The 12,797-nt window shown below is 35.2% G+C and overlaps 1 protein-coding gene and 1 pseudogene across 6 annotated transcripts in view; one reads left to right on the forward strand and one right to left on the reverse strand.

The window, feature by feature from the left end:
• LOC116881549 (bile acid receptor-like) overlaps window positions 1-12,797 on the reverse strand; it is a 73,638-nt gene that overhangs the window by 13,782 nt on the left and 47,059 nt on the right. For 3 of the 6 annotated variants that reach the window (XM_032881376.1, XM_032881375.1, XM_032881371.1), the window contains exon 1: window positions 5,229-5,292. The exons of 2 other annotated variants lie outside the window; for them this stretch is intronic. The gene's annotated coding sequence lies outside the window, so the exon portion shown is untranslated. One more of the 6 variants, XM_032881372.1, reaches the window with a different exon arrangement.
• On the forward strand, window positions 12,396-12,787 carry LOC116881493 (annotated as a pseudogene).

Here is a 12,797-nt window from a genome sequence, read left to right on the forward strand (position 1 = left end):
ATAAATCTTGGTAATAATGAAAGTGGCTTTTGAAAGTTTACCAAGCTTTGGTGTTAGGCTTCATATACTGCTTTTGCTACTTATTTATGGGTCATTCATTAAATCTCCTTAAACCTTAGTTTCCTTATTTGTAAAAGAAAAATAATAAAACCTTCCTAGCAAAGTTGTTGGCAGAGTTGAATTAATGTATGTAAAATCCAGCACAGTTCTTAATAACTCATTCTTATCATCGCTATTCTTATAGTTCCAAGATCTCCGTGTTCTAAATTTAGATGAATTAGGAAGAAAAAAAGAATAGGAAAAATGGCTTTCATAGCATTTGTTATTATCTTCTAAATCTGCTCTATTTTCTTAGCCCTGTGATATGCTAAACATCAAAATACTAATTTTGGCTCCCTTGACTAATTAAAATTTTCTTTTTCAAAAAAAAGTTTATGCATTACTGGAAAAAGTGTTATACTTTTTAATAGTAAAATATAACACTTTTTTCAGTAATCCATAAACTTTTTTTTGAAAAAGAAAATTTTAATCTTAAGCTGTGATTTCCTGTTGAAGTTTATTCCAATTTTTGGAGTTCCTTTCTAGGAAATAACAAAAATAAATAGTTTTTCCTGTTAAGGATTAATCTTAGATTGTGAATAATTTTTTCAATAATTTTTACAATAATTTTTCAACTAAATGAACTGAAGGAACTAAATGAACTAAAATTTAGTTCTAACTAAAAATCAACTAAATGAACTAAAATGAACAACTCAGGAAACAACAGATGTTGGCAAGGATGCAGAGAAAGGGGAACGCTCTTACACTGTTGGTGGGAATGCAAAGTGACAGAGCCACTCTGGAAAATAGTATGAAGGTTCCTCAAAAAGTTAAAAATAGAGCTACCCTAGAACCCAGCAATTGCACTACTAGATATTTATCCAAAGGGTACAAACATAGTGATTCTTGAAAGGCCACATGCACCTCAATGTTTATAGCAGCAATGTCCACAATAACCCACATGCCCATCAACAGATGAATGGATAAAGAAGATGTGGTATATGTATACATATACAATGGAATATTACTCACACACCCAAAAGAATGAAATCCTTCCATTTGCAATGACATGGTGGAACTAGAGGGTATTATGCTAAGGGAAATAAGTCAGAGAAGGACAAATATATGATTTCACTCATATGTGGAATTTAAGAAACAAAACTGATGAACATAGGGGAAGGGAATAAAAAATAAAATAAGATGAAAACAGAGGGAGGCAAATCACAAGAGACTCTTTTAACTTTAGGAAACAAACTGAGGGTTTCTGGAGGAGAAGTAGGTGAGAGGATGGGATAAATGGGTGATGGGCATTAAGGAGGGCCCTTGATGTAATAAGCACTGGGTGTTATATGAAATTGATGAATCATTAAGTTCTATCTGTGAAACTAATAATATCATATATGTTAACTAAGTGGAATTTTTACAAACATTCTTAAATAGTAAAGTCTAAAAATCATAAGCTATTATAAGAAAAGTTATTCACAGGGGCGCCTGGGTGGCTCACTCGTTGGTGTCTACCTTCAGCTCGGGTCATGACCCCGGGGTCCTGGGATCCAGCCCCGCATCCGGCTCCCTGCTTGGCAAGAAGCCTGCTTCTCCTTCTCCCACTCCCCCTGCTTGTGTTCCTGCTCTCACTGTCTCTCTCTTTCTCAAATGAATAAATAAAATCTTTTTAAAAAAATTATTCACAATCTAAGATGAACCCTTAACAGGAAAAGCTATTTTTGTTATCTCCTAGAAAGGAACTCCAAAAATTTGAATAAACTTCAACAGGAAATCAGAGCTTAAGAAATTGAAAATTATTTAAAGAAAATAAAGGTCACTCTAAAGTCCATAGTCTTTTATAGCTTTATCCTCTCTATTAAAGATAAAGACAGTTTTCACCTTTAAAAAGAACAAAAAAAAAAAAAGAAAGAAAAGAAAATGGGTTTTAAATCATGCCAAAAAATTTATGTGACAAATTTCTTAGCCTCTGAGATTATATTGAGAAGTCTTTTCCTTTGATTTATTATTCATGTGTGAACTTCATGGCTGAGGTTTCTATATCCATGAAGATGATTTAAATAGTAATATCTTTGAAATGTGTCCCCTTTATCATCTAATAGAATGTATGTTCTTCTAAAAGCACTTGAAACTCCCAGTCTTCTGACAGCACAGCAGTAGTCCTTTAGAGTAAGCACTGGATGAAAGGGATGAAGCAAAAACAGTGCCCCCCCCCAAAAAAAGTGAAATTTTAATACAAAGTTTCCCTTGAAAAATCAGGACTAAAATCAGTAAGATCAGTCAGTCAACACTTCAGTGTTTCGATATTGCAACAAGTCAATTGACTCGCCATATAAAAACAATTCTGAATGTTATCCATTTAATATGTGTGATACTTTGTAGCAATGGTTCTGTTCAGTTCTTTCCAAACTTCTCTTTTGAGCCTCAGTTAGCATTTAGAAAATTAAAAATGAATCTGAAAACTTGAAGTTGTTACTCACTCTTCTTTAAAAATTGCTGCACTTACTATTACGCTTCATATAATATTGCACATCTGAAGAAGACTGAAAATTAAAATTGGTACTACTTAGATGTAGACTTCACTGAATGAGAGTTTGAGAAATAATATAGAATGAACCAGAGGTAGCTCGTTAAAACAAAACTGGTGCTTTCCTAACAAAGACACACAAAAGTATCTTATAGTGATCCCACTATCAGGGTTCAAATCGTAAATAACAGTGTTCTGAAACCAAATCCTTCCAATACTGTAGATAAACACCCAAAAATATTATCTAAAGTAGACCTGTTTGGGTTTTTTAATTTTTTTTAAGATTTTATTTCTTCATTTGACAGACAGAGATCACAAGTAGACAGAAAGGCAGGCAGAGAGAGAGAGAGAGGAAGAAGCAGGCTCCCCGCTGAGCAGAGAGCCTAATGTGGGGCTTGATCCCAGGACCCCGAGATCATGATCTGAGCCAAAGGCAGAGGCTTTAACACACTGAGCCACCCAGGCGCCCCTGTTTGGGTTGTTTTGTTTTGTTTTGTTTTTTTCTGTTAGGGTTAAAAGTTTATTTATTTATTTAAGTAATCTCCACATCAAAACTGAGATTCGAACCCATGACCCCAAGATCAAGGGTGACATGGCTCTTGCCTAAGCCAACTAGGCACCCCAAAGCAGATTTTTATGGACTAGTTATATTCAGGGCATTTATGGGACATATACATAAAAAGGTTTTGATTAAAAATATGCCTTTTAAAAAATAAAATATTGTTTTATATGCTCATAGTAATATTTGTATTATTTTCTACACAAAATTTTTCACTAATTATGTGTTCTTCAGCCTTTTAGAAGGCTGAAGCCTTTAATAGAAGTATTATAATATGTATGCATAATAAAAACTTTCAGAAATAAAGTATTCATAAAATTAGTTTAAGAACACTCAAGTAGATTATTAATAGCATAGAGGGAAGTATGTAATCAACAACTTCCTATCTTATTAAAAAGAAAAGTTACAGTAAGCCTGGAGTGATTCTGTTTTGTTATCTTTCCTAGTAAATATTTATTTAAAAACAAAAACTCAGTTAAGAGAGGAGCTTTTATCAAGAGGATCAATTTAGCATGGGCAAAGTCTTTTTTTTTTCATTAACAAATACAACTTTATTTAAAAAGCTGTATTTTTCATAGATTATAATAGCTATTTTACTGAAAAGATACTTTGCAGAAATGAATTTGCATCTCCTCTGCCTTAACTAGGTATTGTGCTTAGTAAATCTTCATATGGCTAGAACTTTACCAGGAAAAACATATTGACTCCAGAGAACTACAATCACATGTTAAAGAATTTTACAGTTTTTATATTTTTACTCTTGCAATATTTTTCATCTGAATCATGAATAATGCATTGAATAAAATTAATATAACTGAAAAGTAGATGGCTTCATAAGAAAAACTGAAAATTTCAGTTTTCACAGTAGCCTCTACCAAAAAAAATGAATGATAGTGCTCTATGATACATAATTATAAAAAATTTTTTACAGCAGAGCCTCTTTGAGCCAAAGTTCTCTGAACTTATTGGAACCAAGAAAAATGAAAATGAAACAGATATATTTGAATAACAGCACAAATGAAGGCTTCTTGATTTTTTTATAAGAATCTGTCCTTTAACCTTAAAATACTGGGAAGATTTTACATGCTGAAGTTTTCACATAGAGTTTTATTATACAGCTTCATTGAGATGTAATTTACATAATATAAAATTCTCTTTTAAATTGTACAATTCTTGGTTTTAATATTCACAGAGTGTGTAACTATCACCACCATTTAATTCCAGAGTATTCTTATTACTGCAAAATGAAATTCCCTACCCATAAGTGGTCACTTCCCATTCTTTCCTCCCCCAATCCCTAGCACAATTTCTATGTATTTGCCTATTCTAGACATTTCATATAAATGGAATCATGCAATTCCATATACAGTTTTAAATGAAAACAGTATTTAATTAATATTATGTCAAGTAATTTTCACAACTTGAGAAATCAGAATATACATTTAGAAAATTTGTGACTATGAAATAAATATATACTTCAGAGATCTAGAAATATATTTTGTGTCCATAAAAATTTTTATACTTTGTATAACCATAGCATTTTGAATAGAAGTTTAATTCCCGGAATACACCTTTATCAGAATATATTTCAATATATTACATATATTGAATATATATAAAATATATAACTTGATATATTTCAAGTTGCCTTGAGTTCACATATAACCTGTTGTTTCAAAAAATAAAATGTATTTTAAGAAGTCCCTGATTAAAAACAAGTTTCATTTTAAAATGTAAGAGTAAATATCACTGTGAACCAACGTACATTATTACATCAAATGTCACCTGGAGTCCAACCACAGTCCAAAATTGTCTTATCATTCTTCAGGAGAAGACCAATCATGTATAATCTACTTAAATTTCTCATCTTCAAGGAGCAAATGCTTTTTATAGTTTGACTATCATAGTAACAACAATTGGCTTATTCATTTCGCAAAAGCTAAATGAATGATGGTGGAAACTAAATAGAGTTCCAAAAATACCCTCAACAGCTTACAGTTTAACAATAGTTTCAATTGCCCACAAACTTAACATTCATATTTAATTGAGACAGCATAAAACTATAAAATTTGGGGTTTTGAGGGAAGACAAAATACTCACAGTTAAACAATATACTAGAGATTGTCCTTTTCCTCGCAGAACAAGTATAAATGGATTTAACAACAACTTCCACTTTCCAGCTGGAGAAAACCGGACCTTTTCCCTATTTATCAAGGAGCCAAGAGGGGGGCACTCTGCATACACTTAGGCTCCAGACACTCCGCAGAGCAAAGCTTCAGCTCTATCTCAGAGACAAACTTCCCACACAATCCTCTCTTGGGTCAAAACAAGGGCAGTTATTATTTGACATAAATCAAATAATAACCAGATCATCAGGGATAGAGGTCTTTGGGACCTTCAGGTCACACTCTCCCAGAGTTCTTTATTGTTTACTTAATAAATATTTTGTTTTCTTGATTAAATTTGACATTCTCCCACTTTGGTTACAAAACACTGGGTCTCTAGAAACTACTAAGCAATACACACAGGAAAGGAAAATCCCTCATTAATTCAAACTCCACTAAAACAGGTATTACAACAATCCAACTTGAAGTTGATCTCTGCATTCCCTACCCCAAAAAAGGTGTTAACCCAATTATAAATGTGAACAATAATTCAGATGGGTACAACAGTATATGTGTGCAAGTCATCTAATCCAACCCTCTCCATTTTTTGGCTTAGAAAAACTGACACGCAGATAGATACTACTCCTTTTTCAGGGGCTCATAGCTAGTTAGTGGCAGAGGTGAAACTCAGTGCAAATGCAAACAGTTGAACAAGATATATAGGTCAGTTCACCATGATTTTTTAATGTCATCTACATGAACAAAGCTTGCTGGATACCAGGGTCATGGTTTCACCTCTGCAAGGCATTTCTACAGAACCAAGGTTATAAATGTATTCCACAGCTACACTCCCATTCTCCTGGTCCCCTCTCTGCTGACTCATTTATTTTATAGGACTGTAGGCTGTGGTCTCTGTCCTCCCTGGTTCTACTGTCACATTCATGTGGCCTGGGATACACTATTCTACCTTTCTTGGCACCTGATCTCAGTCCACATTCAGTTTCTGACTTCACAACTACTAAGTTGATGCTGACTTCTTCAAGGGTCCTTATCTACTACTGGGAAGAATTCATAATAAAATCTCTAAGTCATGTCACATGAGTTTTGTTTCTCTTTTAAAATAATAGGGCCTGGATCTATAAATTTTAATAAATGAACCAAAGAATAATAGTCTCAGCATTATAATTCATTTATTTGATTCTAAAATATTCCAAAAACAGGCTCCAAATTATGTCTTAAAAGAAGTGACACTCGACTAAAAACCTTACAATGAAAGCAAAACAAACAGACAGTACTTGATGTGTTTTAAAAGCAATGCTTAACTTCTAAATATTTACCAGGGACATTTGTTTCTTAAAAAAAACATATTTTTAAAAGAACTTTAGCCTTTTCGTTATTGTATACAAGTATCAGGGATAATTTATAAATTCTTTTATCATTGTTTTTTATTTTTTTAATTGAGTATAATTGATATACAACAGTATATTAGTTTCATATTTAAAACAAAATTATTCAATATTTGTACGTATTGTGAAAAGACCAACATACTAAGTCTGATAAACATCTGTTACCATACATAGTTAAAACATTTTTTTCTTGTGATGAGGTCTTTTAAGATCTACTCTCTTAGCAATTAGCAAGTATGCAGTATAGTATTATTAAGTATAGTCAATATCTTCTACATTACATCCCCATGACTAATTTATTTTACAGCTGGAAATTTGTGCTTTTTGATCCCCTTCACCCATTTTGCCCACCCTCCACCCTCCAAACCCCAGCAACCACCAATATGTTCTCCATATCCATGAGCCTGATTGTTGTATTTTGCATTTTTAAGATACCACATATAATTGAGATCATGCAATATTTGCCCTTATCTGACTTACTTCATTTGGCATAATGCCCTTGAGGTCCATCCATGTTATTGTAAATGTAAACTGTATATATATGGCATATGTATGTATTATATTGGTGTCTATAGAGTATAGATAGTATATTTTCTTTATCCATTCATCCATCAATGGACACTTAGGTTGTTGCCATATGTTAGCTATTGCAAATAATGCTGTAATGAACATGTGAAGCAGATACCTTCTTGAGTTAGTGTTTTCATTATTTTCAGGTAAATACCTAGAAGTGTTATTTCTGGATCATATAATAGTTCTAATTTTTAAAGATTTTATTTATTTATTTGACAGACAGAGATCACAAGTAAGCAGAGAAGCAGACAGAGAGAGAGAGGAGGAAGCAGGCTCCCCGCTGAGCAGAGAGCCTGATGTGGGGCTCGATTCCAGGATCCTGGGATCATGACCTGAGCTGAAGGCAGGGGCTTTAACCCACTGAGCCACCCAAGTGCCCCTAGTAGTTCTATTTTTAATTTTTTTAAAGGATTGTGGAGTTTTTAAAAAGATTTATTTATTTATTTGAGAGAGAGAGAGAGAGAGAAAGCACACATGAACAAGGGGAGGGGCAAAGGTAAAGGAAGAGAGAAAGAATCCCCAAGCAGATTCCCTGCTGAGTGGGGAGCCCCACACAGGGCTCCATCCCAGGAGCCTGAAATCACAACCTGAGGTGAAATCAAGAGTCAGCCACTTAACCAACTGAGCCACCCAGGCGCCCCTTTTAAAAGATCGATTTTTAACTTTTTGAGCAACCCCCATACTGTCTTCTGCAGTGACTGCACCAATTTACATTCCCACCAACAGTACACAAGCATTCCCTTTTCTCCACATCCTAGCCAACACCTGTTATTTCTCTTTTTTTTTTTTGTATTATTATAGTCATTCTAACAGGTGTGAGATGATATCTCATCATGGTTTTGACATGCATTTCCCTAATAACTAGTGATGTTGAGCACCTTTTCATGTACCTGTTGGCCACTTCTAGATCCTCTTTTAAAAAACATCTATACATATACTCTACTCACTTTTTTTTAAGACTTTATTTTCAAGTAATGTCTACTCCCAACATGGGCCTTGAACCCACAACTCTGAGACCAAGAGCCACACACTCCACCCACTAAGCCAGCCAGGTGCCCCTCCTCTGCCCACTTTTTAAACAGATTGGTTGGGCTTTTTGCTATTGAGTTATGACTCTATATATTTTGGATATTAACCCCTTATCAGATATATGATTTCCAAATGTTTTTTTCCCATTCAGTAGATTGCCTTTTCATTTTGTTGATTTTGATGATTTCTTTTCTTGTGTAGAAGCTTTGATGTAGTTTGATGTAATTCCACTTATTTATTTTTGCTATTGTTGCCTTTGTTTTTGGTGTCAGAGCCAAAAAATCATCACTAAGACCAATGTAATGAGCTTACAGTCTGTGTTTTCTTCTAAGAGTTCTATAAATAACTTTTATTATTTGGATAATTACCAATTTTAACCTCTAACTTATAACTATAATTATTAGCTTCTATATACAAATGATATATCTCAAATGCTCAAAGATTCAAACTTTTCATTAATTCATAGCACTTACACCCTCAATCCCACCTTTATTATATTGAGATATTACAATTCATTGACAAGAATCTTCCTTATTTAGTTTTGCAAAGAATAATTCATTCATTTGCAAAGAATAATTCATTATTGTTTAAAATTTTACATGTACTTCCCTGGTTTTTAATAATACCCTATACTTACTGTAATGTTAACATAGTACTTATTCCAAAGTACTTGAAAATATATGCAAATATATGTTAATATTTTTAGATAGGGAGTGCAGAACATATTTTTAATTTTATACAGGCTACTGTCACCTACACACTCTATTTATAACTATATAAGTTACATAACTATATAAGTCACTTAATAAGCATAAATGGGGAAATCTCCTGAAGTTTATTCTTTTTTTACAGTCACTTAATAGGCAGCTAGCCCAGATAGATAGATACATGCCATTTAAAATAAATATTAACATTGTTACTTTATCAGTAACAAACAATCTAAAGGATTATAAATCTAACCAAATAGTTTGCTATAAAGTTGCAAGTGTCATTAGGGAAGGTTCTTGAGTGGATGACATCCATGCCAAGACCTAAAGGATGAGAAAAACCCATAAGAAGAGCAGAGAGAAATGAGTGTTTTAGTGGGAACAACACACTGTTGTCTACTGGCTTGTGTAACATCTAAAGAAGTCCAGTGTGATGAGTGAGGAGAGAAGACAAAATTAGCATAAGATGATACTGGAGAGAAAATATAAACCAAGTTTTTCCCCTATTTTTCTTTTTCTTTTTTTTTAAGTTTTTATTTAAATTCCAGTTTGTTAACATAAAAACCTTAGAGAGAAGACTGAATTTTATTCCAGGTATAATAGGAAATCATTGAAGGATTCTATGCAGGAAAGGCACATAATCTTAAGTATATGCATTGTTTTGTTTTCCTTTATCTTTAAGATTTTTATTTTTAAATAAGCTGTACATCCAATATGGGGCGCCTTAGAATTTTCTATGTAGATAATCATGTTATCTGCAAATAGAAATAGTTTTATTTCTTCTTTGCCATTCTGTATGCCTTTTCTTTCATTTTTAAAAAGATTTATTTGTCTATTTATTTATTTGTCAGAGAGAGAGAGAGAGAGAACACAAGCAGGGTGAGCAGCAGGAAGAAGGAGAAGCAGGCATCCCACTGAGCAAGGAGCCTGACTCAGAACTCAACCCCAGAAACCCGGGATCATGACCTGAGCTGAAGGCAGACACTTACTGGACTGAGTCACCCAGGCATCCCTGCCTTTATTTCTTTTCTTGGGTTTTTCTAAGGGTAGAACTCCAAGTATATGCTCAATAACAGTGGTGAAAACAGACATCCTTACCTGTTCTCAATCTTAGGGAGAAAGCATTTAGATTTTCAGCATTAAGTGTGATGTTAATCGTAACATTTTTTTAAAAAGACTATTTATTTGAGAGAAAGAGAACATGAACTGGGTTAGGGACAGAGGGAGAAGCAGACTCCCTGCTGTGCAGGGAGCCTGATGCAGGGCTCTATTCCAGGTCTCCAGGATCATGACCTGATCTGAAGGCAAACCCTCAACGAACCGAGCCCCCAGGCACCCCAATTGTAACATTGTTTTTTAAAGATATATTTATTTTAAAGAAAGAGAGCGAGTGGTGGGGAGGAGCAAATGGAGAGGGGGAGAGAGTGTCAAGCAGACTCTGTGCTAAGCACAGAGCCCCATACAGGGCTCTATTTCACAACCCCAAGATCATGACCTGAGCCAAAACCAAGAGTCTGATGCTTAACTGACTGTACCACCCAGGAACCCCTAACTGTAATATTTTTATACTCTCAAGTTGAGGTAATTCCCCTATATTCCTCATTCCCTGAGTGAACATTGTTTTTAAATAACTTGGGATGCTATATGAGGAATACATTGGAGGAAAGTAAAAGAAGTAGTAAGGTAAACAGGTGACTATCACACTGCAGCAGGTGAAAGATGATAGGAGCCTAGACTTAGATAATGGCAGTGATCTGACCCAGCAGATAGGTGAGTAGATTCAAGATATATTTTTCTGTAGACCTTGTAGGATTTGTGGATGGACAGAGTGGTTATAGTTAGAAATGGAGTTTGGATTCAATTAATAGACTGTCTACTACAAGGATTTTAAGGGCTAAGTGGAGGGTTTTTCTCCTCCATATAGTAAGTCTGAATGTAACAAGTCTAACAGTTTAATAGTGGTTCTATTGATGTCATCAATGTCTCAAGATACTTCTATACCTTGCTTTTTCATCACTAGCATGTGGCTTTGAACCATATGGTCACAAAATGGATGCTGTATCTCCAGGTACCATAAATGAGTTCCAGTAAGGAAGACAGAGGGAGATTTGCAAAGAGTTTATTTTAGTAAAACTTTATTTAGAAAGTTAAGTACTTCCTAAAAGATCTATCCTGAATTCCTTGATCAAGATGATGTCACTGGTCACTCAGCTACAACGGAGGCTAGGAAATGCGTATTTCATTTTCCAATCTTTAAAGCAGAGAAAAGCAGGGAGAAGTTTATTGCAGTGGGTGTTAGGTGAGCCAGCCCACAGTATCTGCCATATTAAGGGTGATGGAGAGTAAAGAATCATGGTTGGCTTCCAGGTTTCTGATTGATGGATTATATTACAGTTTGCTAAGGTACATAAGAGTAGAAGATGAATACATTTTTAATAGAAAAACAATAGTTCAACTTTGGACATATTGAGACTAAAATGTTCGTGAAACATCTAGAATGTCAAGCAGAGAATTAGACAGTATGAAGCTGGAATTTAGAGAAGCCAGTGCTGGAGGTGATATAATCTGGAAGCTTTCAGGATATTGATGGTATTTAAAACTGTAAAATATATATGATCTCCAAGGAAGAAAAAAGTAGTAGGACACAGCCTTAAGGAACTTCAATACTTAATAGTGGTTTGAGAAGAGTGAAATTCTAAAAGAGTGAGTAGCTAAAAAGGTAAAAGAAGGGGTGTCTGGGTGGCTCAGTCATTAAGCATCTGCCTTGGGCTCAGGTCAGGATCCCAAGGTCCTGGGATTGAGACCGGCATTGGGCTCCCTGTGCAGCTAGAAGCCTGCTTCTTCCTCTCCCACTCCCCCTGCTTGTATTCCCTCTCTCACTGTCTCTCTCTCTCTCTCTCAAGTAAATAAATAAAATCTTTTGAAAAATAAAAGTAAAAGAGAAAATTAAGAAAAAGGCACCAAAGAAATTTAAAGAGACATGTTTCATGGAGAAAGTGCTCAACAGTGTGGAATGCTACTGAGACTCTAAATAACACGAGGAAAGAAAAGTTTCTATTGAATTTAGCAGTATGAAAGTTGGTGGTGACTATATTAATAAGAACTAATTTCAGAATCAAGAAACAACAAGAGATTAAGTTAAGCCCAAATAAGAACCTTGCTCCCCTCCCCACATACACACAACAAAAAGCCTGGAGAGGAGCAGCTCCAGACCCTAATTGGCAGCTGCGTATTGGAGCTGCTGTGATTCCCCTGAACTTGCCCTGATGGCTGCATGATGGGTGTCATTACTCTGGACTCGTGTATGAGGCAGAGTGGAAAAGCAAGTGTGTGGAGCCCATGGCATGTGTCCCTTTGTTAAGAACAGAAAAGCTTGGGGCACCTGGGTGGCTCAGTTTATCGAGCATCTGCCTTTGGCTAAGGTTACGATCCTCACCTCTGCTCAAAATGGACCCTAAGTACTCCTGCTCCCCCCAGGAGCTCCTGCACCTGAACCGGCTCCTGCAAAAGCAAAGAGAGCAAATGCACCTTCTGAAGAAGAGCTGCTGCTCCTGCTGCCCCATGGGCGGTGCCAAGTGTGCCCAGGGCTACATCTGTAAGGAGGCATGGGACAAGTGCCGCTGCTGTGCCTGTTCCAGATGTAAATAGAGCAACACATACAAACCTGCAGTTTTATTTTGTTGTTGTTTAGTTTTTCCTTTCATAATCATAAACATAACTCTGCAATCCAGCTAGACTTGGAGGAGAGTAAGGAAAATAGGGAACCCACAGAACTGCAGTCAGAGCACAAAGATTATGGGATATTTCGAGCAGATGTGGATGAAGGGGTGCTCTCCTGAGCTACACAAG

Source organism: Lontra canadensis, unplaced genomic scaffold, assembly GCF_010015895.1.
Source record: "Lontra canadensis isolate GAN:19392208 unplaced genomic scaffold, GSC_riverotter_1.0 scaffold75, whole genome shotgun sequence".
Classification (NCBI taxonomy): domain Eukaryota; kingdom Metazoa; phylum Chordata; class Mammalia; order Carnivora; family Mustelidae; genus Lontra; species Lontra canadensis.